General features: G+C 41.1%; 1 protein-coding gene across 1 annotated transcript in view; it reads right to left on the reverse strand.

The window, feature by feature from the left end:
• The window catches only part of GRAP2 (GRB2 related adaptor protein 2), a 61,011-nt gene extending 52,819 nt beyond the window's left edge, over positions 1 to 8,192 (reverse strand). Inside the window, exon 1 of the mRNA XM_060165021.1 lies at positions 8,101 to 8,192. The gene's annotated coding sequence lies outside the window, so the exon portion shown is untranslated. The remainder of the gene's footprint in view (positions 1 to 8,100) is intronic.
• Between the last annotated feature and the right edge of the window lie 8,594 nt (positions 8,193 to 16,786).

Consider the following 16,786-nt stretch of genomic DNA (forward strand, 5'->3'; position numbering starts at 1 on the left):
ACCCTGTTTTCTTTTTGTTTTTATTACCCTAAATGTTCTCAGTACCTCTGGGTACTGTGAATTAGGGACTGAGGGGATGTCTGCTGACAGTAGCCAAAAGATGAATTAGAGTCACCAGACAGGTAATTTTTTTTATAGTGTCTACATGACAGAGCATTACAGCATGCTCTCTTGATGATAAGAACACCTAATTGACCCTTCACTTTATGGAGTAATATAAGCTGACAAAGTTGGCTGTGTAGTAAATCTTACTTTCCACTACATCTTGCATGTTAAAATCAAAGTTGTGTGTCCATGCCACTATTTAAGAGCCCCATCTTCCTTGTGTCAGGTCTTGGGAATTACTCTCCAGCTAGGAGAGTATCTGACTTCACACTTCCTCTTTCTTTGTTTACCTGGATATTTACAGGGTACCTAGTGTCAAGCCACAGCATCACACAGTATCTGGTTTGTAAAATGAATGAGTCGTCTATTTAACAATATTGGTCTAAGAAATAGAAATTCCACAAATGAGTTTAAATGAGAAAGCACCATGTTATGCATTTTAAAAATGAGAGATTGCACATTTATGTGATGTCAAAGATATAACAAACATGCTTTGGGGGTAGCAATGCATGACTCTTCTTAAGTCTCCCGTGTAGTGGGTTAAAGAATGGTATCGTTTACACTCAAGGACAGAGGCATGGACGGGGCGCTCTGAGTCATCCACGAAGCTGAGAATAGAACCCAGAACAGAGGAGCTAAGTTCGTGCTCTGTCACTCTCATCACTGGACAGTATTACCTCCTAAAATCCAATGACCTGACACGGTACAGAGCAAATTATACACTTCTCTTCAAGAAGGTGAGAGAACTCCACTCGCCAGCCTAACGTTCAGTTAGAGGATACAGCGAGCAAAAAGACAGGGCCCCCAATTTTCTATCATCGGCTGTTAATCATAAATAGAGACCGACACCTTCCTGGTTACTGAGGTAGCTAACCTGTCTGTGCTCATAGCGCTTGGCTCGTATGATTCAAACAGCCAGCAGCAGGGTGGCTCCTCTGATGCGTACAACACCTTTAGTTCTAAGTTTCCACCGTTTGACGACTGATATTATAAAACCTTGGTTTACTGACATACGGAGCATGAGAATTTTCTGCTTGTTTTATCTTCCTGGAGAGACCCAAAATTAAACTGGGGTTATATCGTGGATTTTGTATGCTTGGCAACATGCACTGCAGACGCTTTTTATAAAACTGAAACAGAGGCTAACATACAAAATTGTCCTAATTATACTGACCCAAAGATTCTACAAATACCCCCAAAGGAAAGGGCTTGGTCATGTCCTTTCTTGTCTCAGGGCCTCTGTGTTCGGTGCTGTTGGCTCTCTCACGACTCTCCGATTTCCAAGCACATTTCAAGGACATTAAAGGAAATAACTGCTAATGATGAAAAATCAGGTGGAAGATTTGCGTCCTTCAAGAGAAATAACGTTTTTAGAAGGATAAGGTCTATCAGCCCCAAATAAGTCCATCAGCATTCTTTATTTCCATATTATATTCTGAACTACCCAAGAAGAATCATAAACTATCACGGCACGTCTGTCGGACGCAGAGCACAGAGTTAGAGCAAAATTGCTGTGAGACAGCCAGCCCTGCAGGAAAATGAGGCAACCAGCAGAACGACACACCAGCAGCCCACAAAAGCACTGTCCATGTTGACAGTTTCTAGCAGGATCTGGACGTTGAAAAGGAACCCATCTAAACTGGACGCCAGCTCTAATGGCCTACAGGGCAGGGTGAAAGGTCTTGCCATCTATCGCAGAGAAAAGTCATTTCCCTCTGCTCAGACTGCGGAGGGGGGGGGATTAGGAAGTTTGCAACAGAGAATGGAAGGGGCTTCCGAGAACATGTGATCTAACCTCTCACTCGGCTGAGAAGGAAACTGAGGCCCAGAGAGGCTACAGTGTCATGTTCAAGGTCACGCAGGTAGTTTCCAGTAGAGCCAGAATTCAGATTTCCAGAACCCCCATCAAGGGTTCCTGTGTCTGCAGAATGCTGTGCCCAGACCAGAGTAGTAGAAGGAGCCCTGGGCTACAATGTCACAGCCTAGGTACTAGGTCTTGGCAGACGTTAGCAAAATTACCTTTAGCAAGTCGCTTAAACTCGCGAGCTTTGCTTTTCCCACTCTGCAACATGAGAGGCAAAATATGTGGTCTGTCTGCCTCAAAGATCACAGGCAGATCAAATGAGATAATGTGTGAAAATGCTTTTTAAAGCTTTATAAGGCTGAGGGTAAAAAAAAAAAAAACTCTTCAGATAAAGGCTGTTTTTCCTTCTGAGAATATATGGATGGACTCTTGGAGGGGGAGGAAGGAGATGGTCCACTGGAAATTCTGTGTAAAGGTGTGTGTGGATGAATGCTAGGCGTATTTTTCACCCCTGCGGAGAGTTTCTGTAGCTTTCATCAGCTTCCTAAATGTGTCTCTGAAACGACTGTTCTCTAGCTTCACCACCGCCAGTAAGAACCCCTGTGCTATGGATATCAACACATTTATGATCAACCTAAAAGGTTGATATAATGTATTAAAATATGATTTAATGTATGGCTGGGATCTTCCTGCTGGCTTTATGAATTCAACAATTCACATTTTTAGAATATAAATCCGTTTGGGGGAGGGGAGCTAATCTGACCTCACACTTCGCTCTGTAAACTGCTAAAAATCCATCGCTTATAAAATGATGATGAAAATTCAAATTATAAATCAACCAGGTTTTTTTCTACTAGTGTACTTCCTTAGTAATATTTCCTACTTATTTAAAGACTTTTCTTTAAAAATCATATTTAACAAGAAGTATCTACTTATTATTTACTGAGTTCCTACTGAGTTTCCAGCAGTTTGTTTCCAGTATTTTCCCATAAAGCACTGGACAATAGACACCAATCATAAACCATTTGGAGGCTGCTACATTAAGCTCGTGGTTCTGGAAGGCTGAGAGGTGTGGAGAAAAACAAATGAAAAAGTATTATTCATGACCAGTTGATCAATTAGCCTGCTTTTCATTAAAAAACATAAAAAGGCAGAACCAATTTAGCAATGACTATGTTGGAAATGCATAAAAACATTATTAATGTTGGACTTTTTTTCTCACTTATTTTTAGTTCTCTTTAGAAAATTATACTTGAGAGCTTTCTGTAACGGCAATAGAAAGAGTGAATAAGACAGCACTGGAACCATTTTTTAATGCTAATGAAGGGGTAGGGACCAACACCTGGTTTGTGAGGCCTTTTCTGTGTACAGTTATGTGTTTCCAAAGCCATGGACTGACTTATGGAATATCTGAGTGAGTGAGATAACCAACCAGGAACGTTACCTACTAACAAGACTCATCCATCGTCCCATAAAGAAATCCAGTGTGGTATTTTATAAATCTGACAATGGCTATACACTTGTGTTTTAGTGGTAAAATCTTACACAGTACAGTAATGTGAAAAATAAGAGGTTTTTTTTTCCCCCTTGACTATATCAAAATATCACCTTCTGCCCCAAGGCTCTGAGATCTCATAACTCCCCTCTTGTATTATTCCTTTCAGTTTTTTTTTCCTTCCTCTTCCTTTATAGTTTTATATTTTTCAATCCTAGCATTATCTCTGCTGTTTAAAGTTTCTTATACATAGCCTTGAGCTATAGAAGTGCAATAAGCATACTCATCTGTGCTTAATAGAGTGCTATTATCAGATGAACCAAACCTAAAATACATTTTCGTAGCAACGCTTCCAGATTTTCAGTAACTTAAAATAACTTAAAACTTGGGTGGTGATAGGATGGGGTGGGGGTGGGAGGCTATAACTGATTTTCTTTCAGTTCCAATTGTGTTCCTTCCCATCCCATGTGCCAGGAGTCTTCAAGAGAATGCTCTGGAATCAGACCGCCTGGGTTCAAATCCAGGCTCTACCACATACAAGTTAAGTGACCTTGTACAAGTTACTTAACCTCTCTGTACCTCAATTTCCTCACTTACAAAAGAAGGGTGATATTAGCCCTTGTTTCATTGTGCCGTTAGGAGAAGCAAATGAGTTAATACCTGTAAAGTGCTTGGCAAATAATAATAACAGACACTGTTTTAGAAAATTTATGTATAACAGAGAAAGACAAATATCATATGATATCACTCATATGTGGAACCTAATTTTAAAAAATGATGCAAAGGAACTTATTTACAAAACAGAAACAGACTCGCAAATTTCAAAAACAAACTTACGGTTACCCAAGGGGAAGCATGGCCGGGGGAGGAATAAATTAGGAGTTTGAGATTAAGATACACACTCTACTATATACAAAATAGATAACCAACAAGGACCTAATGTACAGCACAGGAAACTCTACTTAATATTCTGTAATAACTATATGGGAAAGGAATTTGAAAAAAAAAGAATATATGAATATGTATAACTGAATCACTTTGCTGTACAACTGAAACTAACACAACAGTGTAAATCAACTATACTCCAATAAAATAAAACAAAAAACAAACAAACAAAAACCTATACGTGTATAAATTATTTAATCTTCAACACAATATGATGAGATAGGTACCAATATCACTCTCATTTTATAGCTTAAGAAACTAAGGCACAGGAAGACTAAGTAACTTGTCCCTATTGGCCTAGTTAGTAACGGAAGGATTGGCCTCGAACCTAGACCATCTGGCTCCACAGCAGCACTCAGTAAATGTTACTTATTACTATCATCATCATCAACATCAACATCATCATTATCATCAACATCATCATCATCCTTGTTATCACCTGAACTTAAACACTCAATAAATATCTGCTGTTGCTGCGGGTAATGATGAATGCATATGTCTAATCCTTCTTCAAACTGTACTAAAATGTATATGACCCCCAATGGAATAGTTGAGTTAGGCAAGGATTCTAAAGACTCACTAAAGCTAGTGAGTGAGGTTTGTTAGGAGGTAGGATATTACCACAATGCCTAAGTGTGATCCTGTCAGATCACTTGTTAATTGCAAAGGGATCCCTGGAGTGAGATGACGACCTTGAGCCACAATCAAACTGAGTGTCACAAATAGAGGGACAATCTGGCACTAAGTGTCTCCTGATGAGATGCAATATGGAGCACCTGTAAAATACGTTCATTTGAAATCTAATCAGTGCTTCAGTTCTAACTTGGAGTTTACAGGGAAATACAGGGGATAGAAGAACAAATTAAATGACACCATGAGACAACAACAAGTCCAGGATGTAGGACATTCTACAAGATAATGCCTAACTTTTTCAAAAATATCCAATGTTGAATAAAAAGACATAAAACCCTAATGCAAAAATGTATTTTTCTTTTTAAAAATTAGATCCTAGTTTTATGGACAATATTTGGGGGATAATGGTTAAGGTTAGATATGGTCTAGATATTAGATGATATTAATGAATTACTGTTCATCTTCTTAGGTATAATGATTGCATTGTGGTTATGTAGGAGAATGTTCTTATTCTTAGATGTTTACTGAATTATTTAGGGGTGAAGTATCATTTTGTCTGTAACTTACAAGTAGTTCAGAAAGAAATACATATAGATAGAACAAATATGCCGAAAAGTTAGCAATCGTTGAAACTAGGAGGTAAGTATAGAGGTATTCACTGTACAAATATTTCATCTTTTCTTTATGTTTGGACATGTTATTCACTTTCTTCGTAAGATGTATGTCTTATATCTTCTTTGGAGGGCATGTAAGACTTTAATCTTCACGTACTTAGTAATAGTTTCTTTTAATTCTCCAAAATGTTTGCTGCGAATGCATATTTTTTAAAAAACCTGTTTTTTTAAAAAAAATTATTTACTGAATTCCTATTGGCTCAAGCTTATTGAAACCAATAATATTAACATTGTTGAAGAGAAGTCAGTGCCTAGCACAAGGCCTGACACATAGTAAATGCACAATAAGTGTTAATAAATGTTCATTTGTTAAATGAGGCTATATTTTCCTAAGAATTGTAAAGAGGCAAAAAAAAAAAGACATGCACACACACACACACACACAGAGGGCTGTGTTGTTCCTTTACAAATCGAGATATGGTGGGCAAGTACTTGAGATGGACAAATGGGGGTCAGTCAACCCCATCCTTTGATTCAAATAGCTTAGGTCCTAAAGATTCTTGACCAAGTTTTGAGTTTGTTTTATGAGGGCACAACAATGAAGCCTGTCCCTAGGACTAATCCAGCAGCAACTCTTGCTTGTTTAAGAAATCCTGATGGAATCACACTTAATGACACATTTTTGAACAATTGTAGACTTTTCTTGAGCCAGGAAAAGAAGCAAGTTCTGCTACAGCGCAGGCGTGAGCCCTACAGATCGCCAATACCCGCAGGTGTTGTTCTCTGAGAATCAATAAGTATGTGGGAACTAGGCCATTTTCAGCCCCTCCGGAAGGCAAGGGCTCTGAAAGAGACGGCTTCAGGCGGTAAGTGAGATATATTTCATATAAGAAGTGGGAAGAAAATGATCAAGGTTCAAAGAGATAACTGATACTGATATTACCCTGTATTTTCACAGCGCCTTTTTCCTAAGCCATTTCATATCTATGTTAACTCATTTATTCTTACAATATCCCTATGAAATAGACGTAGAACAATTGAAATGTTAAAAAAAGACAAGGGATTTTCATCAGGGCCCAAGATATAGAAGATATTCAAAAGGATATTATATTAGCAATGGAAATACTTCTTCATTTTGAACAAATCGATCACCTCCTTCCCCTCTGCTTCCGTAAAGTCATTTTAAAAAGATGAAATCTATTACAATGTAGGGAGAATCAGATTACAGTTTACTACATGGGAGACACTCCAAGTTCAATCTAAAAAGATAGTTTTATTCAATGATATAGGGCTGTCTCCCTTTACCAGAAAAATCCCTAAATTTCTCCAAAAGGGTGCAAATCAATTTTTAAAACTTGAAATTTAAATACACTTAGATGGTTCTCAATTTACACAGTGCCCTTTATTTAATAATGGATCCTTTTGTAAAGAGGATCCCTTTAAAATTATTTTAAAAATGTGAAGTTTTATAAACAATCCTGGGTTGTTAAAGCAGGGTACACGTATACTGAATGTTCTTTCAGAAACCAAAAGCAAGGAAAAAAAAAAAAAAGAAAGAGGACCCACTAAAGAACAAGTAAGTCTATGATAAATGTAGTTGTAGAGGATGAAAGGTTTTTCACCCTGAGGTTTCCCACCCTCAGATGACAGGACATGAGCACATGTAATCTTTCCTATTGGAGTTTTAGATCCTAAACATTTTCCCACCTCTTAATTCCTCTGGGGGTGTATATTTTCAGTAATGTGCAGATGAAGTTACATATACTTTATTAACAATTCCAAGTATGTAAAAATGATAGTTTTAAGTTGGCTCAAACTTTGGTGTGTGTATTCCATCCTCAGGTTTGAGGGCGGGTGGGGCAGAGAGTGTCAGAGAGTTGTGTTCAGGCTCAGTGCCTGAACTGGAGACCGTCTTAGGGACACAGTGTTAACTGTTAATAAAGAGACAAAGACAGACAACACTCTCTCAAAACCTATTTCAACGTAGTTTTCCTTTTGTAAAGGAACCCAAACTGGTGTGCTTTGTAAAGGCACCATAAATACTAACAGAAGTAGAAATGCAAGCCCCAAGAGAAATCCTGACCACGCAGTACTGGTATTCATTCATTGCTGCTCCGCCTTTCACTTGCCGCCTCCCGCCCCCCGCCCCCCCAACCCAATTTGGAATAAATGCTGACACTGGTGAAGTGGAATTTCACCTCTGTAATCCCAGGATCCAAAGTCTTTTCCTGAGATGGCTCAGAAGCCAATTAGTGGAGTCTTTTTGTGTAACGGGCTGGGTAAGGAGCAGTCTAGTTCATTCGCTAGAAGTCGAATCCTATCACCACAAACACTGCTACAGAAAAAGATGTAGAGACCTTTGGTGATGAACCGAAAATTAAAACCAATATTTACAGAGCCCATGGGATTCATTTAATTAGATTGACTCCTAGAGAACATTGTGCAAATAATAAAACTATCCAAGATCTCTAGAGCGTGTGGACTGATGGTGTATAATGACATACCTTTCAGAAGAGAAGAGGTTGAGTCTATGCCTTTGACACCGAGTTATTAGAATCCTTTCTTGCAACAAGGAAGATGAATTCCAACATCAAAATGTCTGCATTTCAGAGTACAGATCCACCTTGTGCTGTCTTCCAAGTACCACACTAACCCAGGGCACAGGCTCGCAGATCCATTGAGTGCCTCCTCCTCCCCGGCTTCTTCTTCCCTCCCTCAAACTACCCCCAGCCGGCCCTGCAGTCTGTGTGCAAACCACACAGGAACTAGCAGATACAGGGCTCCAGAGAGTTGGGCGTGAGCCTTAGGTTATGTGGTTTTGTCTTCTTGCTGCTGGAGTAGAACTAAAACGCAGGAGGTTCACTGAAACACTTTTGCTTCCTTATGCTTGGTTTCAGTTTTAACAAGTTCGCCCCGAACGATTATGTTCACATAAGAAAATTTCTAATCCTAGAGATGGTCCGTCAGCAAGATGCTGCTGGTCTTAAGGAAAATGCATTTTCTGAGTCTATCCAAGCATCCAGAGGAACATTAGGACTTCTTAGTGGAACGTTGTTAATACCATCCCGGATCACTCTCAATGTTAAAATCCCAGAAAAAAGAAAATGCTTTCTTAGTGAACTCAGCCCATAATATTACCCTTAAGAAAAGACAGAAGAAAAACTTACGCCAGGACGAGTTCTAACCCCAGCTTTGCCATAGTCAGGTGTGAGCTGGGGCTTGTTACTTAGATTTGGGGGATTTCATTTTCTCCTGAGTAGGTTGGACTAAAATATTTCTGGGATTTGAAGATTTTTCACGACCTAACGTTTTTGTCACCTTCAACTTCCTTAGCTCTTACCTTCAAATTTATAGCCAGCTCTCTTCTTTAAGCTCCTTCCTCCCATACCAAGTGTAACTTGCGAAGGCCTCTTCCTCTGTCTTTGCCCTTGTTAGAAAACGGATTGCCAACGTTGCATATTTTGCACAAAATTAGAGACATTGCTACGTGCTAAGTGGCACCGTTCAGCGTTGGGTGAACAGACCCAAGATAAAGAGGGAAGTACTGGCTGACAAGATGTTCCCAGTGTGAATCCCTTAAAGGCTAAGAAGGATGGTATCAGATAAGACAACTTGGGAGTCTCTGATTTAAACTTATTCTCCATTGTGAAATGGTATCCTTTTCTATCTCTTTGCCCCTTTATACCTAAACCTTGCTCAAGATTTCCTTTTCTGGGGGGGAATTTCTCCTTGGTTATGATCACTCAACATTTTTATTGAAATAGAAAAGAATCTGGTGTGGAGTCACTAGAGTACTTGGTCATAGTGGGTTCTCAGTAAATGATTGGTCAAATGACTTAAAGGAAGGAATTTGCTCCTCTTACGTCTGTAATAAAGAACTTTCTTTTTATTAATGCAAGTTTGTCAAATGTTCTTAAATCCAAATTGCATCTGAATAGGGTCCCCACTACTTCCACATGTTATAAAGACAGACTTTTCAAGATAACAACGATTTTAAAACAGCATCTCCATGTTGGCCTCAGTGTTCTTCAGTCTCCAGATTCTAAGGGCCTTCTTGGTGGGATCACCCGACAGCTCCATCGCTAGTTTTCAAACACTGAAATCCTCTGGCCACAGTCCTTATCCCGAGCCAGTGGCTTTGAAGTGGGAAGGAAGGGGACTGTTGACTAGGGCTGTACAGGAAGTGCCGTGGTGTTCTGAGCACCAGCGGGGAAGCTGCTTTCCCACAGGGCAATGCCCCCAGGGAGCAGAATACAACCCTTTCCCCTCCAAGTATGGCGCCGACGGCAGAACAGGAAGATCTCACAGAGAAGTTATTTTGGTAGTAATGATCTGCAGACATGTTACAGAGCATATTGGCGGGGAAGCAATTGGCCCCTTTAGTGGTTAATTTCATAGCAGCTCTGTAACTGAACTGGTGCAAAGGCAGAAACTGAGAATAAAAACCCTCATGTAAGATGCCAGCAACTCAGTCCTCACCATCACAGGACGCTCATAAAAATATAAGCAAAATCAGGAGGATTAAGACATATATGAAATCTGGACTTATCCACCATGGAGAAATTTTCATTTAAAACCATACTTGTTTAAAATTTTCCAGCAATTCCTTTTGACAGGTCATTGTTACTATCAGAACTTCTTATTTATAATTATGTTTAATTTAAGTAAAATGTGGTAAAATGTGTACTTTTCATCTAATAGTATGGATTCAGACATTCTCTTTTTATTCATTCAATAGATACTGTTTGAACACCTACTCCTCGTTAGGCCTGTTCCAGGTACTGGGAATGTATCAGTGAACAAAACATAGTCCCTGACCTCCTGGATTTCACATTCTGGTAGAGGAAGGAATAATACATACATCAGATGGCTGTACTGCCACAGAGAATTATAAAATGGAGCAAGAGTCATAGACAGTGTGACTGAAGCAGGAGTTGTGATTTCATTAGGGGATCAAAGGATATTTGAGCAAAGTCCAGAACAAAGTGAGGGATCCGGCCTGATGGTTCTTTGGGGAAACAGCTTTTGTAGGTATTGAGACTCGCAGGGGCAAAGCCTGAAGGTGGAAGCAAGCTTGATGCAGTGAGTGAGGTGGCGAGGAGTCGAGATGGACGTCAGAGAGGGAGCAGGGGCCGAAACACGTAGGGCCTCACTGGCTGTTGCAAGGTCTTTGGATTTTATTCTTGAGTGAGATAAGAGCCAATGGAAGATTTTGAACTAGAGAATGATATGATCTGACTTGTGTTTTAAGTTTTTCAAGTCTCATGCTGATCACTGTGTTGATAATAGATTGTACAGTAAGAAAGCAAGAGAAAAAGCAGAGAGAGCAGGTGGGAGGCTACTGCAACGATCCTGGCAAGAGATGACAGTGACTTAGGACAGATGTTGGAGAGTGATTGAATTCTGAATATACAGGGTGACCATAAAGTCTGGAGCCATAGATATTATTATTATTTTATGTGTGTTAGAAATGTGGCATTGATAAACCGTTTATTATCTATGGAGCACATGTAACCCAGACTTGGTAGCCACCCTGTGGCACAGGTGCACTCACGGACACGATGTGCAGTGTGAGAGACAAAGAGATACGTCAGCGGTGACCCCAAGGTTCGTGGCCTGAGAAACTAGCAGCAAGGATGTGTCATTTCCTGACACAGGAGTGACTGTGGGGTAGCAGGTCTGAATTCCAGATCAGGAGTTAGATTTCGGACATATTAAATTTGAGATGTCTATGAGACATGCCAGTGGGGCCGACAAGGGAGTTAGACATATGAGTCTGGAGGTCGAGAGAGGTTAGGGCTGGCGATGAAACCTTGACTGTTGTTGAGAGACGGAAGGGTGTTGAAAACTATGAGACTGGATAAAAACACCCCGGAAATGAATACAGACAGAGAGCCGACTCCTCCAAAGTCGAGAGGTCAGAGAAATAAGAGGAAAACTGCCAAGGAGATGAAAAGAAGTGATGTCCTGGAAACCAAGTGAAGAAAGCTTTGTTCTCTTTTATAGAACTCTGAGTTCAGGAAAAAAAAAACAAAACAAACCCACACCAAGTTATCGTGGTAAAATGATGTCTGTATTTGGTGGATGCTACAGTATTGCAACTAAATTATGGTGCCCCCAAATGGAGGAAAGCAGACAAGAAGAATGTCTTTACACGATGTTTCTCTAGTGGAGTTAAATCCATAGGTTGGTAGCACGTGAGCCATTAGCCTGCCTGATCCACTCCGTCACTGTTACTGGCCTCTCCACCTGCATGGAGACCACCGTCTTCGAGTTTGCTCTGTTCTCTTTTTTCCATCTGCCCCTTCAATCAACTCCTATATGCTGGCTACTCTCAAGTCTGTGAGCCCAGCCCAGAACCTTCTCCTTTATTCCAGTTATTTCTACTCAGCTGTCTCCTGGGCATCTTCCCATGGTCGCCCCCAGACACCTCGCATTCAAAATGTCCAAAACAGAATTCAACATCTTTCCTGCCAAATCTGTTCCTCAGAACGTGTACATATCTAGGTGAACTAGCGACAACCATTCACACGAAACAGAAACTTGAGAGTCACTGTAGACTCCTTCTTCTCCCTCACTCCCACATGTATCTGGAGCCAAGTCCAGTAAATACTACGCTTTAACGTCATATGCAAAAGTCTGCGTGTCAGAGAATGAGCAGAGCGGAGTATGGCACCAGGCCCATGACTTCTGCTTTGGTTACGGCTTTCATCACTTATTGCCAGAACTATTATAAACTTCTATTCTATTTCCAATCCCTCTGTTCCTGCTTCCAATCTATTTTTCTGAACACACCAGGAGATTTGTTCTAAAAGGAGAAAATGAATGGGTTTAAAAAGAAAAAATTGGGGTCTCTGACCTCAAAATATAACAGGTAGACCTGTGACTGAGAAGGTCAATGAACCTCAACATCAAGGACAAAGGTTGGTTCTCAGCATAGGGGAAAGAGCATAGGATTGCATGCAGGAGATCTGGGTTCAAGTTCCAGGTAAATCCTTGCTAGTTGAATATTACTGGGGAAGTCATATAACCTATTTGTTCCTGCAAACTCAGCTCAGGTTCACTTCCTCCAGGAAGCCTTCCCTAACTGTGTGGTTTGGACAAATTCCTTTTTGACTCCCATAGCAATCTATACTTGCCTTTATCATGGTAATTTGTCACATTTACTGACGTATTCCTATTTATTAGACTATTAGATTATAACTTCCTTATATTCTCATGGCTCAGAATAGTGCCTGGCTCTAATGTAGAATGATGGCATGTGCCTCAAACTTAGCACTATTATCTGTAAAATGGGATAATAACACCTACATTTCAGACTTCCTTTGAAATTTACATAAGATATGCATATAAAAAGTCTTCATAAACTATAACTCTAGGTAAAAAATACTTCTGGTTTATTCCTCACTCCTTTATAAGTCCAACACCTTACCATGGCATTCAAGGTCCTGAACCACCCATTTCCAGGTCATCTTTTCAATTTCCCTCTGGCTCCTACCCCCACCACTCTATATTACAGCCAGCTAAGTTGGTTATAATGTACCAACTTCTTTCATATCTCCTATCTTTTTAAAATATATTTATTTTATTTATTTATTTTTGGCTGTGCTAGGCCTTCGTTGCTGTGCGCGGGCTTTCTCTAGTTGTGGCGAGTGGGGGCTACTCTTCGTTGTGGTGTACGGGCTTCTCATTGCAGTGGCTTCTCTTGTTGTTGGGCACTGGCTCTAGGTGTGCAGGTTTCAGTAGTTGCAGCACGCAGGCTCAGTAGTTGTGGCTCACGGGCTTAGTTGCTCCACGGCATGTGGGATCTTCCCAGACCAGGGTTCGAACCCGTGTCCCCTGCATTGGCAGGCGGACTCCCAACCACTGAACTACCAGGGAAGCCCCATATCTCCTATCATTTTGTATTACACTTACCTATCTACATGTCAGTATCAATAATGCAGGCTGTTATTATAATAATTATGATTGAAGCAGTAGGAACCAAAAACAAAGGTAACTTTCATTTACTAAGCATTTTCCTATTCTCTAAATCTCTTTCCTTCCATTCCAGTCAGTATTCCACTCAGCCACCACGGTTCTTTAAAACATGGGTTTGATTACATTTTCAATGCCTACTGGATAAAATCACCTGGTTGTACAGACAAGGTTCTTCATGATCTGAATTTCCTCTGGCACTTCATCTCCCTGTGCTGTTTCACTAATAGTCTGTGACAGCCATGGTAACTACAGTGCTTGTAGTTTTACCAAGATAATAGGCTCTCTCAGCTGTCAAGCCGTTACTTATGATGTGCCCTTTGCCTCTAATGGCTTCCTCTACTTCGCCTATCTAGAGAACTCCTGTCATCCTTTAAGATTCAATTCAGATGTAAACTGTTCTCTGAAACCGGCCCTCAAATACTCCTTGGTAGAATTAGATGCTCTCTCTTCTCCCATTATGCTATACACATCTTGTCGCAATCTTCTGGGATGGTGCCTGTCACCTCCACTAGCCTCGAAACTCACCCAGCATCGAACTCTGTCCTATCTGAGTCCTTGCTGCTTTCGGGGGTGCCTGACACATGGTAGGTGCCCAGTGAAGGTCAGTCGAATATTTCAAGGACTACCCATCAGTGGTACCTGAGGCCCTCATCGGAGGCACTCTGTCACTGCCCATCACACACACTTTTCATCTCTAGTAATCTACTACTAAAGAGTACATTCTTTGTCCTTTGAGATGAAAATCAGCTGTGGACGGTGTTTCCAGTCAGTTAAAATTACACTAATAACACAAATTGTAAAATTTATTATTTGAATGAAGGATTAGGGCAGTGCCACAGCCCAACAGATCATGAAATGAAGACATTTGCCTTCAAGCCGCGGGATACCCTCAAGGGGGGCTTATTTTAACCCTCGAGATCCCTCTCCTCCGAAGCCCTGGGAGCGGCAGACTTTGCCTCTGGGAAAGGCCGGCAGCGAGGGGTCGGAAGTGAGGAAGCGGAAGTGGGAACGGGCGTGGGCGCTCTGGCCCGGTTGGAGGAGGCGGGGCTTGTGTTGCGGAGAGAAAAGCCCGGAACCCGGCGGCTGGACGTTCTCCTCCGGTAGGAGCCCCTAGTGTGGGGGTGGGGGGGGGACGGGGCCTGGAGGGGACTGGAGGGGGTGCTATCCCGCTGCCCATCCCGTGCTGCTTCCCTGCTCCGGCCGGAGGCAGGCGGGAGGGCGACGAGGCCCGCAGGTCTGCGTGAGGGAAGGTTATTATTGTGTGACGCCATCACGTCACTCCCTTCTTCTAGAAGCTTCTCCAAGCCTCCCACTCGCAGTAAATTCCCTGAGGGCAGTCGCTGGGCTGAGTCGTCTGTGTGACCCAGTGCCCTCCACAGGGCCTGCCTGGAGCACAGTGGTCATTATGAAAAGATTGTTGAATGAATGAAGCGAATGCCAAGGAACGACCCTGGCTACAGGCAGTTGATTCTCCCTCTGCCCTTCACGTTAGAAGTTCTTTACAGGACATCTCATGTCTTCCCCTCAACAGTCTTCCCTAGGTGATTATTCCTTATGCTGCAGACGGGGAAATTGAGGCTCAGAGAAGTCCTTAAGCCCTAATTAGGAAATGGCAGAGCAGGACCTCAAATCCGTGCCTCTGGAATCCTAATTAAAGTAATGAGATGAGGTACTGAGTGCCTAGGTGTGAACACGTTGTGAGCATTCAGTAAAGAGTAGCCATTTACTCCAGAGGGTGGGGACTGTGTCTTGTGCACCTGTTTCTCCATTTCTTGGAAATGGAGTCTGTCACATGGTAAATTCTGGAAAATTAATAGTTGAGTGATTTAATGAACACACAGGAGGGACTCAAGTTAGTTTGACTCTTGCAATGTTCTTTCCATCAAAACAGCAACACCTTCTAATGCTGAGATATTCTCTGTAATCCTTCTTCTATAATGATCTTGGCCAGAGCTTATTTTCTCCTGAGTTGATCTCATGTCTACAGGCAGAACCTGTATAAACATGAGAGCTGTGCTGTCCTCATAGCATTACCCTAAATGTGTCTTTCCAGAGATGCGTCTTGGTACTCAGCCTCTTAGATGCTGTTGTCATTGTTGTCCTAAATCTTTGGAAAACGTCGGTTTAGCTCCGCAATCTTTTATTCTCAATTCTGACATCCAGAAAGTTTTGAAAACCAATTTTTTCCCCTAACTTATCTGGCCACAAGATCTGAACTGAAACAGCCATTTGTCTTTACTTATTCCAAATATTTGCAAATTATTTTTGCAGTCATGTTAATGTGTTTGATTGTTCAGACCTTGCTTAATTTACCCCAGATCTCACTATGCGTATCATGTAATATGTGGTTGTAGGCATGGCATTACCCTTCAAAAGTTACCCCCCCAAAATTGAGTTTGAATTCCATGACTCATTTGGCCTCAAAAGATTCAGAGAAGAGATTGTGGACCCATATTTTAATGTCACTTGACAACTTAAATGCTCTCCTGTTATGATTCAGGTAAAGTTGGGGGAGAAAACAGCCTTTGCCAAAGAATTGTGGAAGTGGGTAAATGTAATAAGAAAATTAAGAGATCTTTTTATACCCCATCATTTGTTTATTTTAGAATCATTTAAGGGAGAAAGCTCCTTAGCTAAATGATGTTTTTGAATGTAAGGAGCATGTTTTATATTTCTTATATCCTCCACAAAGCCATATAAATGGTAGGTACTCAAGAAATACTTGTTGATTGATTTGAAAATGTTTGCTCAAAACTCTGGAGTTTTACTTGACAATTACAAGAGCTAGATTATATATTTTAAGTGTCATGTTTATAATTAAAAGCTGTAGAATCAATTCAGGTTTATCCCAAAGCAGTATCGCTCCACCACTTGGTCATTCACTCAATGACCTGTTTCTTGAGTGCCTGCTATGTGCTAGGTACCTGTTTACACAGTAGGATTACACTGGTAAATAAGACAGTCATGGTCCCTGCTCTCAAGGAATTTCCAGTTTGGTAGTGAAGAAAGCCAAGAGAAAATAACAGACACATAACTATGCATCCTGATAAGTATCATGAAGGAAGTAAACTGGGTGCTGAAAAGAGCATGATGGGTAGACCTAAGTAGTAAGTGTGGTGGGTGAAGGCCTGTCAGAGGGGGCAACCCAGGTTTATGATATGAAATATCTTACTTCTCTCCATTTCTAAATGTTACAGGGATTTGGGTAGC

This window comes from Lagenorhynchus albirostris, chromosome 11, assembly GCF_949774975.1.
Source record: "Lagenorhynchus albirostris chromosome 11, mLagAlb1.1, whole genome shotgun sequence".
Taxonomy (NCBI): Eukaryota; Metazoa; Chordata; class Mammalia; order Artiodactyla; family Delphinidae; genus Lagenorhynchus; species Lagenorhynchus albirostris.